General features: G+C 42.9%; 1 protein-coding gene across 1 annotated transcript in view; it reads right to left on the bottom strand.

Moving 5' to 3' along the window:
* The window catches only part of LOC139666275 (myocyte-specific enhancer factor 2D homolog), a gene marked incomplete at its 3' end in the record, with an annotated part of 49,893 nt that extends 37,562 nt beyond the window's left edge, over positions 1-12,331 (bottom strand). The window contains exon 1 of the mRNA XM_071545449.1: positions 12,172-12,331. The remainder of the gene's footprint in view (positions 1-12,171) is intronic.
* Between the last annotated feature and the right edge of the window lie 9,795 nt (positions 12,332-22,126).

Raw genomic sequence — 22,126 nt, 5'->3', positions numbered from 1 at the left:
AAGTACACAGCAGCTGTGTACTTTACAAGTACTTCTCCATAGGATAAAGCACAAGTTGATACATACACACACTCTATATCTACACACACATACAGACACACATCTATATCTACACACACATACAGACACACACACGTGCACACATATACATGTGCACAAACACACACACAAAAAGCTATGTTTATGGACTCACACACATGAACGGATGTATGTGTTCAAGCATGAATGCGCTTACACATGCCTGGAGTCATAAGTACAATTGTGCACGCACACACACACACACACACACACACACACACACACACACACACACACAAGGAAGTGTGTCACTTTGGAAGGGTGGAAAGGGGATTTTTCCCTCTTCTCCTCCTCTTCTTCTTCTCCTCTCCCTGGAACCATTCCCAGCTCTGGGTAATGGTTGCTCTACAACAGAGGAGGAATAAGCCGGCCACCCCCCCCCCCCACACGACACCCCCCCCCCCCCCCCCCCACACACACACACACACCCCCCCCTCCTTTTCTCCACGTTAGCTTGCGGCTAACTCAGTGAGCCCTATGCAGATGGTCCCATAACAGCCACAGCTGCACGACCGTAAAAACCACGCCACGCCCCAGCGAGGAAGAGGTTGATATACATTCAAATGAGGCCGTAACCTCTCCGCCGCGCTCCGCTGCCGTGGGAAGAGCGAGAGACGCACCGAGGTGTGGGAGGGAGAAGATGGAGGCGGGGTCAGGGAGATGGAGGTTAGACGATGAGGAGCAAGGAACGCCAGGCCCTCAGATCAAAAGGGAGCCAGGGTGAGCGAGCGAGGCGAGAAAGAGAGAGAGAGAAGGAGAGAAGGAGAGGGAGAGGATCAGAGAGGAGAGAGAGAGAGGGAGAGGAGTGTGAGAAGCCGTGGTGTAGTGTTTCAGCTCCTGGCTCTGGTGCTTGCTATTTCAGCTGTGCCGGAGCGATGGCCAGCAGCCCCTGCTCTCACGCCATGGTAACCCCGTCAGTGTGGTGGCACGGCACTTGGGCTCCGTTCACACTGCAGCTGAAAGTGGCCCAATTCTCATTTTCCATCCCTCACATGTGACACAGATCTGATGTTTTCTAGTCAGCGTGAACAACAAAAAACCAGCATGGAGTCACATTTTTTCCCCCAATTCCCATCTGGAGCACATGGACATGTGGTGCAAAATCGGATCCCGACTTGCAACTTGGATTTGCATGCTCAAACTGGAATTTGCCAGCATCGCCATGACTACAAGTAAATCTTACGTCACTCAACTGAGACAAATGTCATCACTTTGGCTCCGCGACAGCTTGGCTGAGCCAGCGTTCGCACGGAGGAAACGAGACACAACAATGGAAAGAAAGCCAAACAGCCGACTTGATTGGTATTTAGGGAGACGCCTCGGTTCAAAGCACATTCTGTAACCAAAATGGCTCGCAAACAAGTGGGAAAAAGCGTAGGCGCGAAAAACGGATGTGACGTCTATCATCGTGTGTGTTTTCCACATCGCTGTCGGTTCACACTGGCATGGGATACGGGTTACATCCTAGAATAGATATGAGCAGACGTCCAAAAAGATCAGATATGAGCAGCGATTCGGAATTGAACTCGCGGCCTGCAGTGTGAGCGCAGCCTTGCTCTCCTTCTGTATCAGCCACTTTCTGCATTTCTTCTGCTTCTTTCTGTATGGATTTTCACTCCAAAATGGGATATCCACCCTTTGATGTTGCACCTACTGTACCCAAAATCATTTCTGGCATTACACAATAGCCATTGTAAGACCTTTGCTTAAATGATACACTTAGGGTAGCAAAATCTCTCTGAAATGGATATATAGCATTTTGGAATGTAACCTTTATTTCTATTTCTATATCTCTTCCTCTCTGTTTCTGTTCTCTGGTAACTTTCTGGCTCTTTCTGTAGGTGTGCGGTTCTCCTTGTTCCTCTTCCCATATTTTTTTTTTTTTTTTTTCCTGCTCACTTCTTCCGTTTTAATCTTTTCCAAGGCATTGTTCTCGCTGCTCCCTGGCAACAATACCAGATAGACCTCCAGTGAACCCACGGTTTGCACGTTGGAGACTGCAGCTTGAGTCATTGGACAAAGAGCCGTGATCCAAGCCAAATATAATACGGTCGATTGCTGGCCGCTGTTGATTCCGATTCTCCGTAATCCTCATCGTTTTGTGCTGTTCTTACTGTATCTCTGGCACTGTCAGTAACCTCTGATTCCAGCTGTGTTATGAAATACTGAGTTTAGAGTTATGAAATGTGTTATACATAGGGCGATGTGATGCAACGAGGACAAGGTCATCAGTGGCACCGCTACGACAGTTTATGCATTGATATCAAAAGTATAAGTAGGACAGTAAGTAGGGAGTAGTAGGGAGAGCTTCAATCACAAGACCCAGGTTCAAGTCCCATGTTGACAAGCATCCGCCCTGCTTAAGGTGATGTTGAACTTTGGTAGCATCTTGGGTTGTGTATCTCCATCCATGATAAAACCCCCAAATCGGTGATTCTCTGTTATCTGTGTCTCCAGTAGAGGAGATTGGAGAATTGTGGGGGGTTTTTTTCTCTCTCTGATGTCATGCTGCTGAATTGTGCTTGTAAACGTGAATCGCTTTTTTTTTAATGTTTATTAAACCTTTCAAAGAACAAGTGTAACACCGAAATCCAGTTGGAGGAAAATTATGCCAATGGAATGAAGAAAATAAAACAATTGTAGGTAAGCGAAAAAAGGTGGGAGACAAGACTTTGACAAAGTAGAATATATAAAAAATTAGTCTCTCACTTTTTTTTGCCTATTTACAATTAGCGTTATTGTTTTCTTTGTTCCGACCGGATTTGGGTGTTACACTTGTTCAAACTGAAAGGTTTAATAAGTTTAACAATAAGTTTAATAGGATTGCTTATTTACATGAAAAGTACATATATACAACAGTTTACGTATTGAAAGCAAAAGTATACATACAACAGCATAGACATTGATATCAAAAGTATAAGTATTGATATCAAAGGAATATCCAAAAAGAGCCCAGTTTCTGCTGCTGCTTCTGCTTTTAACTCTGTTCATTTGGTTTATCACGCTCCTTCTTTTCACACTCTTTTTTTTTTTTAAAAGCTCCAAGACTTTTGAGAACGTAATGGAATTTTAAATAAAAGCCCTTATTGCCGAAGGTTGCCAGAAGCTGAACTAAATGGATTCAAATTGAATTTAAGTGGATTTTGTCACCGCGGCCCAGCCAAGGTCAAGCCGGCCCCGGTGGTTGGTGCTGCGCTGTAACCCGGAGAGCGCTGTGACTCCTGTTAGTTAAGGTTAATCCTGCAAATGTGTACGGTTAAGTTGCATTTAACCTACATAGGCCGCGATGTCTTGATCCCGGCCTACTGGCCTCTGATCCCACCACAGACCCGACGCACTGTCCATTTGTGTAGCTTTGCGTAGTACGACTCTCTTTCGCTTGGTAAAGAGTATATTAAGGGAAGGAAAACACAACTTAATCTGGATAAAGTGCTGCAGCGAAACCCGGCCGCCTGCAAAGGGAGAGAGAACGAGACCACAAAACAGCACAGACTCCGGTGGTGAAACGTGATGAGAGGGCCGGAGACAGTTGTAATATACTCCTACAGATTCCATAATCCCTGATCAAAATAAATGTTACGTGCATTCACTGTTTTCATTTATTCATCTGTTTCTACCTAGCAGCCAAAACGAGGTCAGCAGAGATTTCCATTTCGACTCCAAAGCTGGTTATTTCAAGCAATTTCTTTGGAGGCGGAATGGATAAATTTAGTGCCCTGAACGGGAGTATTTTTAGCAAAAAGCAACAACTGAGTAGGGATTTACCACTTTTTTTTTTTCCTCTCTTCCGCTTTACTTTTATGTAACAGATCTTCATAGAATGATTGCAGCGAACAGCGTGATCAGGCCTGGTGAGACGGCCGTCCCTGTTCAAGTGTGACTAATGTTGTTCTACAAACAAAATGGAAATTATTCCACAATTAGATCATCACAGTGCTGGAAGAGCTACATCATTTTTACATTTCTTTAGGCAGATACTCTTATCTAGAGTGATGTCCAATGAGTGAGCAGAGGTAGAGGTTCAGCGTGTTGCTCAAGGACACACAGATTTTTTGACAGGACACACAGACAGGACCTTTGACCTTTCCGCTTAATGACTAGGCCGCCCTGCTGCCCTACTTCTTCAAACTCAGCTAAGGACAGAGCATAGGAATGAATTATCCGCTGTAGTCTGTTAACTGGAAGATGAATGGAAAGTCTGTGGTAAACCAGAGAGGGTTGATTATAATTTGGGCCAGGGTGACAGTCAGACTCGAGCAAACAGTAATTTGGATTCCAACTTCCCCTTTAAGAAGCCAGCAGGCCGCCACTTGTGCTGAAAGCCGAGACGAGTGGTCACCGCTCGTCCAAAACAGCCGCGGCAATAACAGGGTGTTTTCATGGCAACACAACTTCCTAATTCTTTCACCTCGCCTTCAATTTCCCTAAATTTTATTTAGCAGAATAAAATGAACATGAGGTTGCTGGTATGTGTTTGAACAGAAGACAACACAGAGCACACTATTCCATCACTCAAAAGGTTAAAGGTGCTTCTGCCTCCACTTAAAGGGGCAATGAGTAAAGTTTCCAGTGCACCATAGCACAAAATGACAGGGGTTTGATAGGGTGATTCAAGTCAATGATTACTTGGCCGGGTGCTAAAATGTCTGGCTTTCAAATCTCACTTTCCAGGTTTCAAAAACCTACTTTAATTTTCAACTGCTCAGCAATGGAGGACGGTGCTTAAAAGCAAGCAGCTGGAGTCACGAGACATTTCGGCTACGAAGGCTAAAAAGCCTCGTTCTCAAGCCGAAAAAAAAAAAAACGACAAAGCAGTATTATTATTCCCAGTGTTTAGCGTGGTGATATATCAGCTCTTCTCTAGACGTTTCTGTTGGATCTCTGCTCTAATTAGCTAGTTTGCTCCCCTCTATTGTTAAAATGTGACTTTGTTGTTTGTGTCAGTTACAGGCCACCGTACATCAAGGGGACAGGAAGGGTGGAGGAATGAGGAGGAAAATGGAATTAAGTTCTATCAATGTTGCTGCAACTCATGCTGATTCAAGAGCAAGCAACTGCTTCATTCAGCGATACAAAAAGCAAGCACTTCAAATAACATAATCACCCCCCCCCCACACACACACACACACACCCACACACACACACATACACACATTCAGGAAATCACCTAATTTGCAGAATAACCAAAAAGCTGAAGCAGTTAAAAGCAAATCCATCTCCGTTGTGTCTGACCAAAGGGACGTTTTAAAATTTGAAAAGATAAATCATCTCCTTGAAAAGTATTTCTTGTTTCAGAGTTTGGAATTCTGGATTAAAGACTTACATTTTTTAATTGACTTGTTTCCTTCACAAGTATAACTGAATAGTTTCACTCGAAACTGAGCTATCCACCATTTGAAAGACTTGATGCCGATTACAAAATGACTGCTGACATAAGAGTAAAGCACATTTCGGGTTTCCAATGTTAAGTTATGAGTCATCTTAAGAGCTTGTCTTATGAAACAGTTATGTATTTAAGGATAGAATCATCTGTTTCTTAAATATTGAATGATGAATGTTACGTAGCAAAAATGTTCAAACTGGGTATGTAGTATGCCCAGAGTTTTGGAATGAACTGACTTTGACATTTTACTCACATGACATACTGATACAACACTCTGTTCATTTACTACAGTCAAATGAAGTAAATCAGAACTTGTAAATTTCAATATACCGCAGCATTAAAACCCAAAGGAGCATCTGAAATAATTAAGACCGGTATTATTATCATATGGTGGCTCCTACTATCACAACAAAAACATACCAGGGGCTTTCTGGCAATTCCCTTTCCGCTCTTCACTGCTGAAGTTGATTGTTATTTAAATAAACCAACATAATAGGCTTCTCGGGGGACAAATATAAGTCTTAAGCACATCCCTCTCTAGAGCCAGATGTGATCCCAAAACACAACTTTGCATTAAAGGTTTTTAACACATAATGATTAATTTCCTCAAAAGCTTAGGGCAAATATTAAAATGAAATTAAACATTGACAAGCTGACGTTAAAGTGGTAATCATCATTTTTTGGTGCCAAGCGCACTTCCCAGAGATCACCTGTCAATCAAACAGTATGGGCGGAGCTTGGATTTTCTGTAGATGAACCGCATTGTACGATAAAACGTAAACATTTTCAAATAATACTTCTTAATTTGTTTCAGATATTTTGTGAGATTTTAATTGATATCACTGCATCGTCACAATATGATTTTATTAAAAGACAAACAATAATATTGAATTATTGCCCAGCGATATGTATAGGTTGGATCACTATGGTGTTATATGTATTGGCGATAGAGAGTAAAATGGACATTTATTTATACGAAAACAACACAAATTACTACTTTATATTTTTCTACGATAATATTATCAGTACAGAATCAGAGACGTATTGCAACATTGATACACCTGTGAAAAGTCAATATCAGCTGATTCTGATATGCTGTATTTGTCTCTGATTATCCAGCTAGCCTACTGACTGTCCAGCACCAACTGAGGAGATTGCACAGACCGCACACCGGCCAATACAAACACAGCTAAACTAACAACAAATCACTACCAGGCTGTTGGGAGCAGCCTCCAACACGACCATAATCAACACGCTGCACTCCACAGCATCACTCCGCTCACTAAGCTGCCACTTCACAGCTCCACAATCCCCTGCAACATCCAAGCCCTTCCTCCCCCGACTTCAACCCAACCCCTCCTCCTCCTCCTCCTCCTCTCCTGGACCTTAGGGCCCGCTTCACCTCCCCTGCCCTCTGGACTGGAGACCCCCCCCCCCACACTCCGCTCTATCTGCTCATTACCTTAATTGATGTTTAACCCGTAGATCAGCAGCTGATGATGGCTCAATTAAGAGCTTGCTGGAGGAGAGAGATTAGTCCTGTGTAAGTAAGGAGGTTTGTTGCCTTGTAGCGATGGCTTTTCTGGACCCTAATCCTTCACTACGGCCAGGCAGGTCAAACGAGGGAGGCCATGTTGGCAAACGGCTCCAAATATAAGACAATGAGTGCCTGTTCACACCGAGCATATCTGGAGCGGTTCAATCAAACTCTGGAGCGTTTTCTCCTTTAGTCCGGTTCGTTTGTCCAGGTGAGAACAATGCTATTCGAACTCGGGTGGCACCAAATAACGGCACCCAGACGGCTGAAAATGTGAGTCAGTCCTCTTCCAAGCAAACTGAGAATGTAACCATATCAACTATAGGAAATGACACCAAAACATACGGTTAGTAAGTATTTGTTCACTATTGAACTGTTGTTCCATATGGTTTTATGTGTATAAGGAGACAGATGTTGACATCTGATAGCCAGCAGTTCCTCATGCTTGGGAAGCCTAGCATAACAAAACTAAGTCTGGACTGATGCTCATATTCAGCTGATTCAGCTTTACCATATTCAAGTGAAGATGGTAAATTATGGCAAAGAGCACAGAGAAGTCCATCATGCTTAAATTACAATTTGTTTGACTCCCCCTTCCCCCCGGCTGCCAAAATCTTTAGCCTGGTGGGAGGACAGGTTACCAAACCTCTGTCCAGTAAAGCTATTTGTGAGTCTGCGTGACTTTTGTTTACAAGCCGTGGTTCTCTTGTAATTGGGCAGCGTGAACCTAAACCAATCAAAAACAAAAAAATGCAACAAAGTGAACTTTTCCACTCTGGTTCGGACCAAAGAAAACAAACTGTAGGTGTGATCGCACCCTGAGAGGCAAATCACACCCGGTCTAGTTCCTGTGTTACGGCCCTGAATGCCTTTGCCCTGCGTGGGGAACCTCTGCCCGCAAGCTCAGGATGAAGCACTGAAGGGTGGCCATTTTGAAAACGCAGCGGGGGAGAGTGGATTGTGAGGTGAAGCCTGCCTGGCGCTACTTCCCACGTTAAGTGGCTGATGGTCTCTTCTCTGTAAAAAGAAACACACCTTTGGCTTTAAGTTCCATTAACTGAGAGGGAGTGAGACATTTCTTTCCCCGTTACAATGTGCTGGGGTAAAGCGAGGCCCTGCGATGATTGAATCACAGCCATAATAGCAGAAGGCAGAGGCCTGCTGTGCAGCTGAGTTCTTCCTGTTCTCCTCGCTCAGCGTGGGAACAGCAGTGGACAAAATCTGCCCTGGAATCAGCACACAAAAGAGGCCACGAAAGCAACACGACCGGTGCACAGACGCAGGTAGTAAGTGCTCCTTTCTGATGAAACGCTCCGTCTCTGTGAACGGTGCGTGACTTGCGGTGCGAGGCTTTCAGTTTGACAATAGCGAAGGGGGCATGCATATCTAACCCGGCTCATGTGAAGGGTTTTCTATCGTCGTGGAGCGAGATCACAGGTCAGCTGGAGGCTAGCGTGATGAAAACAGATGTCCAACACTGAGGTTTTTCTATCGCAGAAGGCTGAGTCAAGGCTGAAAAGGTAAACAACCCAATCAATGGGTTGGCATGGGACTCGCCCTCCAGAACACAGTAGCTACCACAGCTTGCCTCTATTCAACACTGCACTTCTCGCCTCTTTCTGTTCAGTTTCCTTGGTGTATGAATAAAAACAAATGGCCTTCAATTTCCACAGTGTGATGATGTCATTTTCTACTCGTACTCCCTAATGCAGCCATGGGCTTTGGCAGTGATTAAGCCCCATCAATACATTGCCTGGCTAACAAACAAACTGATTAGTGAAAATTAGACCCTAGTTAAAATTACGCCATATACCACAGGCTTGGGCTCCACTGTGCAAGTCGCAGGGCCTTGACTAATGGACTGTTCTGGAAAATCTGTCAGGGAATTAGTGCTTTGCTGATCACTTGCTCTTTAGGCTAATCCATGGTTGGCTTGGACCTTATTTTACTCTCCGTAGACCATCTCTACTCTAGCATCTCAATTTTCATAATTCCCACACTGATACCAAAAGCAGAATCAGACTTATTTAATTGGCCATCTCCTCTGAATGTACAGATATTGTACATGGTGACGTTTTCACAACTAACACACACATGGTGCAAGACCTCAAAATGTAACTTTTATGTGCATTTATACACGAGTCAGTAGACAGACACGCACTTTAGCACACTCGGCCGATTCATCATAAATGTAGTCATGCATTTTACAGAGAATTATGACGCGCTCTGTAATGTCTGGAGAGCACAATGGCCGACGAATGCCTGTGTTTGCAATTCAGCAGGAAGCTGCAGCAGGAGAGAATGATTGTACTTCCTCAAATTAGCGGTAGCAGGGGGGCTTTTTTTTTTTTTTTTTTTCTCCCCCTCTGTTTTGACTGGAGCCAACAGAGCACACTACAAGACACACGGCCTGGCTGTGTAAAACCCAGTCCTGTTTCACTACAAACCTTCACTGTGTGGTAAATACTGTGAATTTGGATGGGATCTCAGCGGAACTGCATCCTCCAAACCGGTATTATATCGCAATAATGTAATAAACTATGAACTTTCGCTATAAAAACTGATTAGAAAACTGCGTGTCCTAAGTTTTGCCCCAGCACGAGGTTTCACTCTGTCAAAGCGAGTGCCATGCAGCTTTGCCTGCAGTCACGGTTCTCAGGCTCACAAAAGCCCATTACTGTAGCTGAGCCCATAAGTTATCTGGAGCTTAAGCCCTTTACAGTGAACTAGTCCAGTTACATTATTTCGTCCAATTTATGGATTGTGTGTGTGTGTGTGTGTGTGAGAGAGAGTGGGAGGGGGAGGGAGGGGAGGACACTTCCAGAGATAGAGGGAGAGAGAGAGAGAGAGAGAGAGAGAGAGAGAGAGACAGAGAGCCTGTAGCAAATCTCAAACAAAAGTGGACCATCAACATCTTTGTCACCCTCTTCACATACACATTAAGATATGACAACCGTTTGATGGAGATGGATGAAGATGGCAATGATGCTGATGATGATGATGATGATGGAGGAAGCCTATGATGATGTCAGAATCGAGGCCACCGTTCAGGAGACTCGGTCTCGGTCGTGTCTCCCGGGGAGAAGAGAGATAAGATAAGGTGGTGGAGGCTGGGTGGAGGAGGAGGAGGGAGGACGGGGGGGGGAGGGGGGGTTACAGCTCCCATTAGCTTTGACATCTTGACAACGTCACACACAGCAGAGCGTTTGTTTTCATTTGTCAGCCAAACCCGCGTCAGAAAAAAACCACGGCGCCGACATAAACCGACTGTCTCCATGGCAAAGTTCGAAAAAAACCGAGGAGTATTTAATGTGTAGGTGTTTGTCTGTTTGATGGGAGTTACCACAGTATACTGGTGAAGCTGCGCTAAGGTAGGCAGCTTCACAAACAGGTAACCGTCTGAAATATCTGATCAATGCCCAGAAATCCTGTAAGGTGAGGTCAGTAAACGTCACACACAGCTCGCTCATTGTTTACCAACCCGGCCGGCCTGTGATGCTTTATACCAAAGGAAACCAAAGAGATCTAACGCTGTTTAGGAGACAGTTTCATCATCAACTCTTCCATATTTACATATTAGGCTTTTTGTTTTTTTAGCTCTCCGATCCCAAGCGACTTATAATGAGTGAGCAGGCAGGGGGTTCAGTGTCTCAATCAAGGACACTTCAACACTACACACTGTGTCTGTTGATGGATATTTTTTTTTACAGGGGATCCAACCAGTGACCTTTACAGTTACAGGACGGCCCCTGAAATGCCACGCTCACATCCAAAACCTCCTGTTTTGTTGACCGTCCCATCAGCCAGTTACCTCTCTCTGTTCGTGGCGTTTTCCCTGTCTCACCTGAAAAAACACAACAACAACACTCCTCTGTGGTCACGGGGAGAGACTCGGAGGCAGTCGTGTCCTTCTGGCTCAGAACCGGTAATCTCCTCTGCTCTGACCGCCGGGACGTTTCCCAGCAGCAGCACCCTTATCTGGACTGTCTCCCTAGGGACCCTGCCTCCGTCCGGCCCATGTGACACCTTACTGGGAATCACACACTGTTACCTGCACACTCATCTGTCACGTCGCCTCCCCTCTGCACGGGGGATACAACAGAGATAGGAATGTGTTTTGTCTGACATGTGAGACACACTGCCACTGTCTAGCTGCACTCTAATCCAAGGCACCCGGCTTTCTTAGATCCTGCAAAGCCTGCGTGTGCTGGGATGTGGAAAAACTGACAGAAGGGCAGCATTTCTCCCTCCAAAAATCTTGGAATGGATGGAGCTGGCTTGACAGGGGCTTTATTCGTCTTTATTGATGCCATCATTAACGAGGCTGCTTCCACGGGCAAAATGGTTTCCGGGTTTTGAGGAGGAAATTAGAAGTTTGATGACACTCTCTCCCGGGAGAAAAGCAATTACGCGCGGCAATGAGAGCACAATTGTCGGAAATAGGCTCATGAAAAGCGACATAAAATTATTCGGCACGCACACAATAGCTTAAAGGATATGGCCAAAAAGTACCCGATATCTTATTACTGAAGAAAAACAATTTCACCAATGACTACACTGTTTTCCTTAGGCAAACGCTGCTCGTGCTCTGTCCACTCTCGCCGCTATGTAAACCTGTCATTTAACGCGTAAACCGAATTGATGGCGTGATAAAAGTTGGCAATAAACTAGACGTGCAATTCACTGAGATGAAATCCATTTGCAGGAATGAAGAGAAATCGCGTCAAAACCCGGGTGACACTTGTCATAAATCGTTCTGACAGCTCCTAATGAACTGTTAGGACTGTTGCGCACATGAAAGGAGCCACAACGCACGATCCCGCCGGCTGTACGACGGTAATAGAAAGTCTGCGGGGGCTCAGACAGTAAGAAGAAGCCTTTGATTACAGCGCCGATGTAACTTATCAAACTATATGAATCACCGCGTACCCTTGACACAAAACACAGAGGGACACGAAGCCTTGCACAAGCTACTGTACGGCTGCTTGGAGTTGCCAGTATCACAACACTGTACAAATTAATCAAAACCCCCCTCCCTGCGAAACGTGGAAGTATTTCAACAAGACAGTCTCGGTATTCAGCCACATAGTTGTCAGAAGTACCCAAACACAGGAAGAGGCAAGAAATGTGCCAAACGTGAATTGCGAACAGAAGCTGGTGAAGAGTGACTTACCCTCGCTCTGTATCCACATCTGTTTGATGACACTGGAGAATCAAAAAAATACACTTCTTTGTTTACAAAATGTACAGAGGGGCAAAGCGAAGGCGAACGGTAACTCTCTGCCGACGTCGGTGGGCTACCAATTTAAAAAATCTCCCTACTTGATGTACAAGGTAACTATTTAGTTATGGCAAATGGTGCCTAATCTATCCTGAGTGGCATTGCTTTATGATTGACAGAAGCCCGACCAATAGGCAAGCGCCGTCCGCGTCGCTTTGACCAATCAAGTCGTCAGCGCGCAGTTGGTGGAAGGTGAACGGCGGAGTAGGAAGGGCTGATGGCGACATCATGTGTTAGAGTGTGTATCCCTCCGCTTCTCATGTTTTGAGAGCAACGTCTCCACTTTCACTGCTTTTTTTAATATTAACCAATTGCAAATCTAGTCTTCCAGTTGTGATTATTGTTGTTTCATTCTGGCAGGCAATACAGCAATGACTTACTAGCTTTTTTATGCAGGAAATATTTATGTAATATTTTTTGGAAATGAAAAATATTACATCATAGATTGAATTAAACAGTCTGTCGTAACCTTGCCTTGTCAGACTATACCCTTAGTGTAAGAGTATTTTATTTTATAATTATTTTTTTTTACCCTGCAGATGTGTATCCTAAAAGGAACAACAGTGACTGGTTTTGGTAGTTTTAATTACTAGTAAGAACATATTATATCATAGGTAAGCTTGATGATAGGTCTACCATTTTTAAAATAAGTATTTTAATGCAGCCTAAATATATGAGTGGCCGAATGTCAGTCATACTTTCAGAGGATGTGTCAAAGAGCTGATGATGTGCGAGTCCTCGCCGCCCTACTTTGTCTGGTGTCGGCGGAGGAACACGGTGTTTACAGTGAGGAAAGGGGTGACGTTACAGTGACAGATGTACTGTAGCGCGTGTCATGGAACGCCGTGCATCAATCCGCCCGTATTTACTGTCACACGAGCGCATGTTTGGACCTTTGAGATGGAATGCCGCGCGGCGGGGCGATCGACACGTTGACGTACCGATTCTGCTGTATTCCTTTACAGTTTTCCAGGTTGTGTGCGCTACGTCATGTTACGTCAGTGTGGAGCAAGCGGCCTGGCTGGGAGATTTAAAGTCGTAAAGGCTCGTTTCAGATGATTTCCGCCTCGAAAATGGGCGGGAGGAGCCGAGTTCGGTCGGAGGAGGCGTCCAAAAAAAAGTCCAAAACACTCCTGAGAGTTGACTCACGGCTCAAACAATGGCAGATACATGCGCGTGCATTGTCGATGACGACATGGATGCAACTGATATCCCATAAGACACTCTTGTTCAGCTAAAAAAAAATAATAGACTGGGCAATGTAGAAGTGTGATTCAGCTGATCTCAATGCAATAAAATGTGCGACTTTATGAGCATGGACTTGCTGATAAAGTAAAAAGGGCAACACTTTACACTAAGGGTCACTAAGTTAAGGGTTAGTTAATGCTTAATAAGGGTTAGTTAATTAACAGTTAACTAATTTGCAATTTACTAATGGTGTTCATGTTAACTATGGTAGGCTATTAATTTATACATTATAATAAAGATGACTATTAAATAATGTATAAATCAATACCTTAGTTAACATGAACACCATTAGTAAATGATTACCAGACACATTAGTTAACTGTTAATTAAGGGTTAGTTAATGCTTATTAAGCATTAACTAACCCTTAACTTAGTGACCCTTATTGTAAAGTGTTACTGTAAAAAGCTGTGATTGCTTGATTCATGCCAATAATTTTCTCTTACATGTGTGTTCCCTTCAGTAATGGAGAAAAGCTCTGAAAGTACTAATGTGATTAGCCTGCATGGGGAATACTGTGAAAGGGAAAAAATGGCTTAATGAACCACATAAATAGCCAACAGTATCTTGCATCATGTTTTACCCTTTAATCTACACAGGAAATCAAACCTCCAACCCTGGCAGTATCACTTCCCACTTGCCCTTTCAATAAGTTGGAATTTTCTTGTTTTATTCTGCCACAGTGTTTTCCAGGTTGTGTGCGGTCTGTCACGCTCCGTCAGTCTGGAGCAAACAGATCGGCTGGGAGATTTGAAGTCATCGTCAGCTGGAGCAGGGGGTTCCCGAAAACCTTTTTATGAACCCCCATACAGAGTGAGTGGGGTCCAGGGACCACCAGGGGGCCTTGAGGAGCTTCCAGCAAGGTCCCCACGTTGTCCTTGAAATCCTTGAAAGTTTGTGAATTTGAGAAAAAACAAAAAAAATCAAGGCCTTGAAAGTTTTTGAAAATAGACATAAAATAGACATGGGTCATTGAAAGTGCTTGAATTTATATATTTTGCGCACGAATAGAAATTGAAGTTCTTTTGATATTTTTTTTAGAGCTGCACGATTAATCGATTAATCGATTAGTTGTCAACAATTAAATTAATCGCCAACTATTTTGATAATCGTTTAATCGGTTTGAGTAATTTGTTAAGAAAAATAAGTCAAAATTCTCTGATTCCAGCTTCTTAAATGTGAATATCTTCTGGTTTCTTTACTCCTCTATGACAGTAAACTGAATATCTTTGGGTTGTGGACAAAACAAGACATTTGAGGACGTCATCTTGGGCTTTGGGAAACACTGATCGACATTTTTCACCATTTTCTGACATTTTATAGACCAAACAACTAATCGATTAATCGAGAAAATAATCGACAGATTAATCGACAATGAAAATAATCGTTAGTTGCAGCCCTAATTTTTTTTACTTAACGTTAGTAAATAGGCTATTCCACTGTCTGCATGTGTGTCTCCTTGATTCACGCCCCACCTGCCTGGAGAAAGTGTGATGGTCTCCTGTGTGCATGAGTGACTGAAGTGGAATGATGATGCAGGTCAAACAGCGGCAAGCAAGCGAGAAAGCTAACGTTAAGCGAACCTCCAGCTATGCCTGGAAAATGTAAATTCCAGGACTCGTAAATAAGTCTCTGTCTCTATCGCTCTACTTACACAATATATTGTTTTGCTGTGCTGTGTTAGAGAAGGCAAGAGAGCACAGAGTCTGCCATCACTGTAACACGGCACAGGTGAGAAGTGTTCACACATTCAAGCCTCTCTCTCTCTCTTTTTAATTGTTGTCTGTGAGCTTCTGTAAAGCCTGCTACTTCTCATTATAAAAATTCTCAGCGTTGTAACGGTAATTAACCTTGATCCGTGGCTCAAACTCTGCCGTGTTGGGTCCTTGAATTTGATGGAATTGGGCCTGGAAAGTCCTTGAAAAGTCCTTGAATTTGATGTTCCAGGCTGTCCCAAGAAAAAATGAGGAGTGGATTAATTTCACTGTCATTTCACACAACTGCAATTCCACAGTAAATCATAGCTGACAACACAAAATCTTTGCAGGCAGGGTCCTTTACATTTACATTTTAGGCGTTTAGTTGATGCTGTTATCTGGAGCAACTTAAAACGAGTGCATATGTTTCACTTCCTAAATCACTATTTACTGCATAAAGCAACCAAAATACTAGACCTACTACTAGATCAAATGGTGATTTATGGTCTAATCCAAGGGTTCCAAAAACTTTTTCAAGTCAAGGATCTCCAAAAAATACATATTAGATGTTAATTAGACAACAAATCAAAGGGCAATACTGAGAAAGGGAACAAAGATTTATGATTTGTATAAATATCCAACAATATCTTGCCAGTTACCTAGGTTACGGCTACAGCAAATGGCTATACTTTGCATTACATTTCAGTTTATATTATCCTTATCTTCGCTACTGATAATCATTTGTTTACTATTAACATATCTACACCCTCAGGCTCAAACTTTTGGCAGGTGCGTGTGTGTGTGTGTGTGTGTGTGTGTGTGTGTGTGTGGGGGGGGGGGGGGTGGTAGTCGTCACACAGAGGGAATGTACCACACTTGAGTCTGCGGTGTCACATTTTGAAGCAGAGTGACATATGGAGACAGGAGGGCAGAGCCGTGAACGGACCGCTGACTGGCCGTACACATTTTAAAGCTGCAATATACAGCTTTATTGACATCAAACTAAAAAAGTAAAATATTATAGATATTCTACATTATCAATCTGTGCCTGTCTGTGACCCTGTGTGCTCCTGCCTAAATCCCCCTGTTCACCTGAAACTGGCTTATTAATGACGTTGGGGATGTTTTGAGGTGTAAACCACATTTCCTGTGGGCGTGGCCAGCAGTGAACTGGTTGTGGTTGTCAAGGTGAGGCTAGTGGCCACAGAGCAGGTTGTCACGACAACAACAACAACAACAACAATGGAGGAAAGCGGTAAGAAAAGAAAGAACAGCAAAGCCAAACGGTCAGAAACGCTACAGACGCCGGTTCCCTCAGCCCGAGGCGAGATGACAGCTCATCAAGATGAGTGACAGGTGTTGGGGGCGGGGACTTGCCCAACTGAGGGTTGGAGGAGGGCGGGACTTACAAGACTCGCTTCTTGCCTCAAGGAGAAAAGTTGTGGCTGTAATCCATGTCTCACTAAACAATTACTGCAGCTCTTGTGATCTGTCAATGAAGCAGACAGAGAGAGAATGAGGGAGAAATGGGGTAATGAAGTAACTATAGTAGTAGTGGGAGGCAGGCTCAGAGAGTGAGAGAGAGGGAGAGAGGGAGATTACACGGTGTTTTATGCTTTACGTAAGAAGCTTATGCGGTGGGGTTTTGCGGAGGAGAATTGCTGCAGACAGATGGACGGTTGCCTGTTGCCTTCCCCGTCACGCCGGCCCGCTCGTACAGCTGGGTAGTCCAGCGGTCAGCCGCTTGGCCCCGGGTCAGGGAAATGCCACGGGAAATAATGACAACAAACAAGCACAGCTAGTCCAGAGTAAGCACACAGAGGAAATGGAGCCTTTATCCCTGGCAGTATTAGTGCCATTCTCTACCTATTGAACTGCAGAGCTAATGTTCCCACTGTGTGACTTGGGCATTGAAGTGAGTGCATGAATAGAATAACTCAGGAGTTACTACAAAACCAAGGATTCCACTGAGTTAACATTAATGTTAACTTTAATCTTCACTCAAATTCATCCTCATTTATTTTATTTATTTGTTTTGTTTATGTTATATTATTATCCTTACCTATTTTATCTTTCTTCCTTTCTTCCTTCTTCCCTTCTTTCTTTTTACATTCTACCTGAAAAATTATATATTTTTTGCCTTGTGTATGTATTATGTAAAGAAAGTTTGCCTTGCCTTGGCCTTAGTTTGGATTCAGAAGAATGTCGGTCAGCAGGTTATTCCATTCAGCCCAATCAATAACTGCAGTTTGGCGCCCCCTGTTGAAACAATGATGCCCCTATTTGCTTTGTTTACAGAGTCATTTGTTGGACTGAAGACACTGTTTTCACTCTAAATTATTTGTCCAAGGCTTTAACACAAGGGCTGACAGTAGCTAAATGAGTGTTACATGAAGCTTAAGGCTGTAAAAGGTTTGTTCACATTTAGTAAGTTGAGTAAAACAGAGCTGTGTTTTGAGTTATGTGGGTTAAGGTGGTTCCAGAAAGTTTGTATTTCACTCCTCATGTCACATTTGTCAAGTCACACTCTTCAAAAGCATCTGTGAATACACCAATTATTTAGTTTTTATATTTAAAAACTGTCTGCATGCGGCCTGTTTTGTTGACAGACAGAAATCAACACCCGGCCGAGTACTTGTTGAGTCATTGGTATTGATCAACAACCCAATTCCCAACAGATATATTATGGTCATTCTCTATCATAGGGCAATAAATATCTTACCAATTGCCCCATCTGTCTGTGCATACTGTAGCTCTGGACTGAACAACAATCTAGGTTGGTCATAAATAACAGAGAAATGATAAACAAGAGATAAACAAGAACTCAGTAACCCCGCTATTTTCCTTCACCATGCATATTCAGCTCCCACTACATCACTAATGTATTCACGGTGCATGGGGGGCATAAGGCCACGGTGGCTGCAGAACATTGCAAAACAACATGTTGTTATGTAATGAAGTGGCTCCATGGAAATGCATTTTGATTGATTTGCTGACATGAAAAATACTGAAGACTGTTCCATACCTGTGTAATAACTCAAAATGTGTAACTCTATTACAGCTCTGGTAGGCTGCAAGGCATGAAGACTTAAAGATAAAAGAACTGTTAAATATGTTTTATGTTGTTGATTTAAAAAAAGATATATATATATATTTTTCATATGGCACTCTTTTAAAAGCAGAATTTACAAAGTGCTTTACAAAAAGGAATAGAAACCAGGCAAGGCAAAATACATAGAAAGGAGGTAAAATTATGAAACACATTCAATGGAAAAAGTAGTTTAAAAAAAACAACATAAGCTTAAAAAGTGGTCAAAATAAAAAACGTTACATAAATGCAAGTGTATAAATGATTTAAAGCTCATGTGATGATGATACTGAATTATAGCCTCAGTAATAAAACATGCTAATCCATCTAATATCTACAAATACTAAAGAAAATTAGTTATTTAAAACACAACCAGGGTCACTGATCTCCCAGATCAAAAGAGGATTTCTCCCAGGTTCTTCAGCCAAAAGATGTTCGTTGCGAATAAAAATCTAATTTTGAAAAAGTAATTTCCTACAAATCAAATCATGTCTGTTGATAAATATCTAATTAATAAAATGGAAAAAAGTGAGTGGTATTGGCAAACTTTAAAGCTGCAATAGCCAAGATTTTTATGTAAAAAATGCATCCGTCTTATCAGCCTGAATCACAAAATGGGGCTGCAAAAAAAGAGCATCCTCTCTAATTGAGATGTTGTAGATTCACTCTATTTTCACTCTATTTGTTGGGTTGGTAAACATGAGCGAGCTGTGAGCAGGTTACTGACCTCACCGCACAGGAGTTCTGGATATTGAAGTCCGTAAATTTCAAACAGTTACCTGTCGTTTGCTGCCATTTGGGGCCGCCAAACTGCCTAGTGCAGCTTTAACTTAAACTGTCAATCTTCAAACCTTTAGCTGCGAATAAGGTTCACACAACTCCCACAATCCTCTTCTCACGTTCAGATACGTCATCGCCACAAATGCACCATGGGACAGCACAGGATGTGTACTTGTTTTTTTGGGTTTTTTTTTGAGTCTACAGGTGCAGCAGCAGACTCTCAGTAGATGTTCCCCAACCTGACGAACATGCTGACATACGTGCAACAGCATGCACGTATGCAGCCATACACACACACACACACACACACACACACACACACGGTAACACACTTAACAACTTAACAAAGGACACACGCACTAACAAAAGACTGACGGAGTGAAGACTGAAGGAGAATGACGCAGGCAGCTGGTGATCATAACAACAGTGGACTGCTCTTTACCAAGGCCTTTTTCTATAATCATCCAATTTTGACTATTATGTTTGAATGCTTACCAGTGTGTGTGTGTGTGTGTGTGTGTGTGTGTGTGTGTGTGTGTGTGCGCGTGCATGTGTGTTTGCGCAATCTTTGAATGCTCTCCTATTATTTGGAACACTGACCTATTATTTGGAAACACATTTTTCAAGAAAAGATTCAAACTCCATTCGTACGGCCTCGTGTACCTTTTACCTTTTCTTCCGTTTCTTTTCTCTGTGTGTGAATTTCCCTACAGTTTGTTTTGAGCCTGTGTAAAATGATCCGAGACTTTGTTTTTAAAATACACAAACTGGCCCGCTTGTTTGCATGTAAGCCAACTGCCTTTCTGTTTGTCTCTTTGTCCATCTGTCTGTATATACTAATGTGTATTAGCCTACTAATGCGCATGCAAATAATGTCGAGTCTGACTCGAGTCCAAGTCATGTGACTCGAGTCCCAATTTTAATTGGTTGAGACTTGACTTGGGACGAAGAGAATATTCGAGACTTGACTTAGGTTCTGGTGACTTGGGACTTGACTCTGACTCTGACTTGAAAAGGTTTCTAAAGTCTTGACTTGTGATCTTGTGTTTGTGTAAATGACTCAGATTGAAAGTGATGAGATTTGTTCCAGCAGACGACTGAATTTAAATTTAAGTTTTCTGAATTTGTATGGAATGATTGAACTTATTGAAGTTGAAACTGATTATAGAAATCAAACTCATGATGCTCTTACCAAGTTTTTATCCTATTAAAACCATATTGCATTGAAAAGTCCTAGATATTTAGTTTTCTTTAAGATATTAAATTGATACTGGACTCTTGATTTGCTCTGACTTGACTTGCTGTTCTACATTTAGACTTGAGACTTGACATTAATGACTTGGACTTGACTTGGATTTGACTTGATAATCTACATTTAGACTTGAGACTTGCGACTGACTTGGGACTGAAGCAAAGTTGACTTGGTCACACTTCTGCCCTGTGGTATAAAAATATACAGTATGTGTGCTTCCAAAAGGGGAAATTGTCACATCCTCTGCATACTTCATATCATGCAATATCACATCCCAAGTGATCTAAATCACAACCAAAACAAATTTGCAATTTCATACGAGTCTCCAGATAACCCGACTTCATGCACATATATATATATACATATGTTTACCCAAATCCGACACATAACCTGTGACCCAGGATTCGACTGTGGCCGTTCAGGGGGCCGTGACCCACCATTTGGGACCCGCTCTGTGAGAGCGTCCAGCTCCAAATCAGCTCTGCCAGATTAGTGTTTTCATCTGAATCCACACCAGCGGGTCTGATGAAGGAGTTCCTCTGCCTCCTGACCAAAACATCACACTGTAAGTCTTTGTAACAGAACGACCTTTTAATGGAAAGAGTGCAAAGCCTCATTTTCTCCAACGCTCCCAGTTATCTTTTACATTCTGGCTTAACTGTGGTTGTATCTTATTGAACTGTAAAGACTGTCATATGACTTCTGTTGATCTTGTTTTTGTACATAATGTAGTGTGTAGACTGCGTTCTCCTGGGTCCCGCTCTCACATCATCACTTCTAACAGCGTTCTCATATTCCCCATCTTACATTTTGACATTTTAATTTCAGCCATTTAGCTAATGCTCTTATCCAGAGTGACTTACACTGAGTGCAGCGGCAGAGTAAGCTCCAATTCCTGGAAATTACGAGCATTACAAGCATCCGAAAAGCAAAAGGAGGTCAAGGGTCAGAGCCACGTTCCCCTTATACGACCCGAGAACGATCACGTAAGAGAGAAATGCTATAGGAAGAGGAATGAGAGAAATATATATGAGGCGAGGAGAGAGGTAAGAGGGGATTTCTGCTTCAAGATAAAAGCAAGAGAGAGAGCGAGTTGAGGAGGAAGATTTGGCAGAGGGGATGTGATTCAGAGCGGAGAGGGAGAGGTGAGGTAATGCTGGAAGATTTTTGTCAACTATAAAACTTCCTTCCCTCTAAACTGTTGATGTCTCGTTTTCTTCCACCGCTTTGTCTCCCAGTCTCTCCCACACTCGTTCGTTATTTCTCTCTCTCTCTCTCTCTCTCTCTCTCTTATTTGGGTCTTGCGTTGCTGTTGTCGGTTCAAAACCGTGCAACCACAGCCGGTAAGAGTGTTTCAGGAATGAAAATATATTGTCTCATGTATGTATTTTTTGGAAAGTTCTCCCTGGTTTCAAGTGCTGAAGCGTCGTGAAGTGCCACTTAACACACAAATGATCAGGGTCAGGGTGTTCAGTTCAGTTAAGAAAAATAAAATTGCAGGCAAGTGGTTTTCTTTCTGCAGCAAGAGTGATTTGCTCTCTCTCTCTCTCACTCTTCCCCTATCCTTCTTTATCTCCAGCCTTATTTATCACTCTCTCTTTTCTTTCCCTATCTTTCTCTTGTCTGTCTGGCCCAATCTATCTTCCACACTTTCTTCTCTCTTTCTCTTTTTCTTCCTCTTTCCTCTGTCATTTTTTTTTTTTTTGTACTTGCCAGAACAGCCGACATTCCCCATATGCTGATGCGTAGAGGCCTGTAGGATTTTCATTAGCTCCTTGTTAAAG

Source organism: Centroberyx affinis, unplaced genomic scaffold (assembly GCF_046629955.1).
Source record: "Centroberyx affinis isolate AG114_WGS23_722 - 3 ecotype Tasmania unplaced genomic scaffold, CSIRO-AGI_Caff_v1 ptg004903l_1, whole genome shotgun sequence".
Classification (NCBI taxonomy): Eukaryota; Metazoa; Chordata; class Actinopteri; order Beryciformes; family Berycidae; genus Centroberyx; species Centroberyx affinis.
The sequence above is the reverse complement of the archived record's forward strand: the minus strand, read 5'-3'. Positions and strand labels throughout refer to the sequence as shown.